Genomic DNA, 5,841 nt, shown 5'->3' with positions numbered 1-5,841 from the left:
CTTCTCATAAAAAGTTCCCAGTTAAGGGAAAAGAATAATCTACAGCTCTGTGAAATAATTACTGGACATACTCCAAAGGTAATTGCTATGTTGGGTCATATGAACATAGGTAAAGCATAAGCAAGCCTTTAACGAGACAGAGTTCTTCCAGAGTTCCACTCTAGGTAAGGCTGAACTGCTCTAGGTCTTGGGCCCAGAATATAATAATAAAGCATCAACTATAAAATCAGTGTGAACTGGATGAGTGTGTGTTTGGAAAGGTTCTTAAGCCTAAGTACCACAGGTCTAGGGTCAAATTAAAATTCCTCGTTTTGAGCTCAGTAATATCGTGAATGTGCAGTGAATAGGCCAAGGGGTTACCCTGTGTTCAGTCCCAGCACCAACACAGAACTTCCTGTTTTAGGTCCTAACTGCTTTGATACTAGTCTGCCCCGACTATCCCATTTCTGGTCTAATCTGGTTCCAGAGTAAGTAAAGCTATCTTAGCTCTGAATCCCAACTTCTTTTCCTTTCTATGGGCAAAAGCCCTTAAAGACAGAGCTGAAATAGTGCAATTTTTATTTCACTGGTATTCCCAATACTGTTCTTCATATGAATTCTGTCGCTGATTCAGTCTGAATGGTACCAGCTTCAGGGCAGCTGTTGAGCACTGAAATTAAGAGCACAGTGTCTGGCAGGCAGATGGGTTTGGATCACCTAACCACGGCTATATCAACGAACCTAACTTCTCTAACATGCCTAGCACTATACCAGGACTTGTCGGACAGCTTTGGAGCAAGGCATAAATAATCCTGTTACCTGTAATAAAGCAATGCAGCAGCTGGAGAAAATGTGGAGGTCAGATGATGTACCTTTGGGCATTGTGCAAAGAAAAGAGACACCAACAGCCTCTCCCCCCAGGGGAAAGACAGGGGAAGAGAGCAGACGAAGGTGACAGAAAACTGTTGAGAGAAGACAAATTGAAGTTTTATAAAAACAACACACAGCACTGACAAGGATGCTCTGGGAGAATTTCGTGAAAAGAAGCATTATCATAGGCTTTTAAAATTACAGGATTTGTTGCATTTCACCCTAAATTCTGTAAGGATGGGGATGAGTTTGGTGTTCCATAGCAAGCACTTATTTTGGTTTTGGCACACAGGAGATGTTCAGACATCCATCCAGTGAGTGAATATACAAAGAAAGGAGGGACTCTTCAAGCAATTAAGTAGGTGCCAGCAACAAAGTTTTCAGCCGTGTGTGTGTGTGTGTGTGTGTGTGTGTGTGTGTGTGTGTGTGTGTGTGTGTGTAGTCCCTGAAGGAAGTGAGATCAAAGAGGGGAAGGGGACAACTTGCTGTTGGCTGGAAACCTCATCTCTCTGCTGCCAGGAGGAGGCTGAGAAGGAAGCAGCCATACCAGTGGAGGTGGTGCTGAGTCATGGTAAGGAAGCTTGAACTGGATGCTAAGAAACCAAGATCTGTTAATGGTTTCATCAAAGGAAGGAGATGGTCAGTGTATATGTTCACAGTTCACTCTGATTATGTAAGACACCAATGACATAAATCCATTTCAAGAATAAAAACACGACATTCATATCATCACCTCTGGCCATAAATAGTTTGTTTCAGCTATTTATTTCTCTGTAACAAACCATCCCAAAACCTAGTGGCTTCAAGAGACTTCTTTCTTATGGGCCTGTGGTGGATCAGGACCAATTGTAGGGGTTCGGTCTGCAGGTGACGATGCAGGGTGTTCAGCTGAAAACCCAGAACATCAAGATGATTTTCATTCTTAAAATCCATTCCACATGGTCTCTCACCTTTCAGGCCTAGTGCAAACTTGTTTGTGGTAAAACAGAGAGCCAAGAGGGCAAGAAGAGGAGCTCCCAGTTTCTTAAAGCCTACACTCACTCACACACACACCTAAGCTGCTCCTGTAGACAAGCCAACACGAGAGCAGCCAACACGAAAGGGAAAGAGGGTCCATTTATTGACCAAAAGAACATCACGATGCTAGGGGTTGGGGGTTGGGGGGTACCTGGTTGCCCCCGGGGAGACTATTTACCCATCTGATATCTACTATCTACTGAATAACACAGACAGTTGTTGGATATCTGTGGTGTTTACAGGAAAACTGTATTCCAAAGAGTTTTGGAACAGAGTCTCCAGGATAAAGGGCTTGCCTAGAATATACAAAATCTCTGATTCAATCCCACCATTTCAAAACAACAACAAAAACAACAACAAGAAAAGCAGGAGGCACAAAGTGAGTGTCTTAATCTCCCTATTTTAAATGAAGTGGAGTGCCTGTATCACATGATAACTTGCCTGTGTGGTAGGAGATAGGATGTAGACATCATGCTACAATCTAGTGTTTAAATAACAGAAGTTGAAGGAAACAAGATGCTAAACCAAGAAAATGGTTTAAGTTGCCATGAGAATTCTGGAGCCAACATCTGTATAATTAACTTCAATGTAAACTCTGTTAAATTCGAAGGAGTTTATTAAAACAATGCTTACATAATCTCACATCCTAGGGCAAGGGGTAGAAGTAGGGTTAGATGGATGGAGACCCAGGACCCAGCAGGACACCAGCACAATAGCAAAGCACACCCAGCTTACCCCCATAAACCACAACATCCAAACTGAAAGAGCCAAATTTTTGTCAACTCCGTGGGCTAAAGAGGTGGATCAAGAATGAGGTCAAATGAAAGGCTCTCTCTTCTCACACCGTGGTCATGCATGCAGATGCCTGGGTCTCAGTCTGACTCAATGCCTTGAGAAAGGTGCATTACTGAATAACGGGAAGCTTGTGAGTCCCCCTATAATAACACGCACCCGCACGCGCACGCACACACGCACGCATGCACGCGCAGGAGCAAGTGCACGCATGTTATGTCCCAATTCCGAGGGAAACCAAGGAGAGCTCAAGAACTTTGAAGTCCGCTGCAAATTTGCATAAGAGTCTTTCATTCCGAGTCTTGACTTGATCGCAAACCTCTCCACAGCGTAGGTCCAGAGTGCAACCCTGAGTTCAGGTGTCTTGGCACTTATATACAGCGTAGTTAGAGATTCTTTGAATGCTTAGGGTAAAGGGAAGGGAAGGTTGGTGAGGTAGGTCATAATTCAAACACGATACCATTTGGTAGGGTGGAATCGAGAGACTGAGAGGGGCATTCTTCCAACCTAAAGACTGTCTTTGTGGGGCTATCAGGAACTAGTTTTATGGTCAGCCATAACTGTCTGTGACCTCCGATTACTTCTTTTCTATGATTTACGCTTGGGACCCTAATCTCCTTTCTTCAAGGACAGGCACCAGCTGCACCCGGTTATCTTGGAGAGTGCTAGCCTTGACACCACTAAAGCTGGGGAGTTTTTGTCATTTGTCTTACTCAAGCTGGCACCCGTGGCTCCTTGAGTCTTCTCAGAGCCAGCAAAGGGGAAAGAACTCCCGAGTTTGCTGCAAAGAGGGGAGGGGGCAAGGGTGGGGGTAAGCAGAGCTTCTAATGGAAAATGCAGAGGCAAGCCATAGAAACAAGCCTCAACTCACTTGCTATGGGAGACCGCCTAGGGGGAAAGGGGATTTCTGCAAGGGAGTACAGAAGCAAGCTGCCTATGTACTTCACACACACACACACACACACACACACACACGCACACATTCTCACATGTATACCTACTCACACACACACACAGGTGTGCACATACATGCGCATACACACAAACGTGTGCACACATGCACACTTACATATGCTCTCACACTATCATGCATACACATGTATGTGCATACACACATGCACACTCAAACACTCCAGCCCATCTTCCACAAAACTGCCAGTTTGCCAGCCTTCTTAACATTTTTTTAGCCCCAGGAAATGGCAAGAGAAAACAAGCCACCATTAGGCCAGCAATAGGTTCAGTATAGAAGACTTGGTTTCTCTTATTGAATGGATCCTTTTGAACAAATTTCCAGGACAGTCTTACTGGCATGTCTTAAAAGGTTAAATAGGCAGCAAGTAGAGACCAGACCCAAGCAAACCTGGAGTAAAATATATCAAGAATAGCATAGTAACCACTATTATAGAAGTGCGTGTGTGTGCACACACATGCACACTTGCTTTTGTGAAAACCAAACAAGTGGTAGAAAAGGACAATCAGTAAAGAGATATAAACAGTATAAATGACATCCTCCAAATGAGGGTAATTACTCTCCAGTAAACAAGCGGGAGGTGAAAATACTACCCAGGTTTTTACTTTGAACAGGTAGAATTCTGACTCGGTGAGATAGATGTAGAGAAGAACGAGTTTAGGAGTAATCAGAAACTTCCCAGTAGAATGGCCAGGGTAACTAACAAGCTCAATGGAGAGAGGTCTAAGCTAAATGCATCAAAAACCAGGAGTAGAAGAGGAGGCATGGACAGAGTCACCCAGGGAGAGCTAAGAAGAGAGGCAACATAATCTGAGGGATTGAAGAGGCCACAAATACTTCACAGTAAATCAAAATCTGAAGCCAAAGGTATGTAATAAGGGTCATCCTAGAACAAATGCCTCACCGGAAAAGTAGGAAACTGTGGTGATTTGAGTTAAGAGTGGTCCCTACAGACTCAAATGCTTGGTCACCTGGGAGTGGCCATTCAGTGGCGTGGCCTTGTTAAAGGAACTGTTACTGGGGATAAGATTTGAGGTTTCAGATGCTTGCTCAAGCCAGGCCCAGTTGTCACTCTCGTCCTGCTGCCTGCCAATCCAGATGTTGGAATTCTCAGCTCCTTCTCCAGCACTATGTCTGACTGTGTGCAGCCATGCTTCCCACCATAACAATAAAGGCCTAAACCTCTGAAACTGTAAGTCAGCCCCAATTAAATGTCCTTTATTAGAGTTGCTGTAGACATAGAACATTAAAGACACAAGTCATGACCATATCTCCAGAGCAGAAAGAGCAAATAAATTATACTTGGTATGCTTGGTTTGCTTCAAAACAAGTTTACAACATCCAATAGGATGGGAAACCTATGCTCTTTTTTTTTTTTTTTTTTTTTGAGAGAGAGAGAGAGGTCAGGTGTGGTGGTGCATACCTTTCATTCCAGCATTTGGGAGGTAGAGAAAGGCAGATCGAGTTCAAGGCTAGCCTGGTCTACACAGTGAGTTCCAGAACAGCCAAGGTTGTATAGAGACCTTATCTAAAAACAAAAAACAAACAAAAAACCCAAAACCAAAACCCAAACCAAAAAGTAAACCTAAAAAACTCAAGATACCAAAAGCAATGTGCTAGGAAAGCGGTAGGCCTCCCAGCATGCCACGCTTCTTCAGCCAGCAGGACTCCAGAGATCACATGGTACTGTGTCACTGGCTCTCACTGGGAAGAAACAGGCATTTGGATTAATGTGGTATTCCTGAAAGCTTAATATGAATCCACTTGGAGAGAGGACAATTCTCAAGTGCCAGACTGCTCTTGGTATTTTCAAAACTAGGGGCCAAACTGATGACAAACTACAATCCAGGGGCTTATCAGCAGTGCCTTCAGCCTCCCTTCAAGCCAGCCTTCACATTAAAATGCACCAAGTACTTTTATCAAAAATCAATTAAAAACTGAAATATGAATACATGTAAGGAGAATTCATTAATATTTTTATTTTTGAATTAGGACCTATTCTGAATTAAAAAAAAAATCTACTTTGGAGAACACCTCATTGGGTGTTGACTTACTAATAAAAAGTAAGTCATCAATGTCTGAGTATAACATAGAATATACAATAAATTATATTTACATGCACTGACCAATTATCACACACACAAGGTAAAAAAATACAGTATTTTATGTACATTTTTAAAGATTTACATTTTCACATAGGTTTATAAAGTTAA

The sequence above is a fragment of the Mastomys coucha genome, unplaced genomic scaffold (genome assembly GCF_008632895.1).
Source record: "Mastomys coucha isolate ucsf_1 unplaced genomic scaffold, UCSF_Mcou_1 pScaffold22, whole genome shotgun sequence".
NCBI lineage: Eukaryota > Metazoa > Chordata > Mammalia > Rodentia > Muridae > Mastomys > Mastomys coucha.
The sequence above is the reverse complement of the archived record's forward strand: the minus strand, read 5'-3'. Positions refer to the sequence as shown.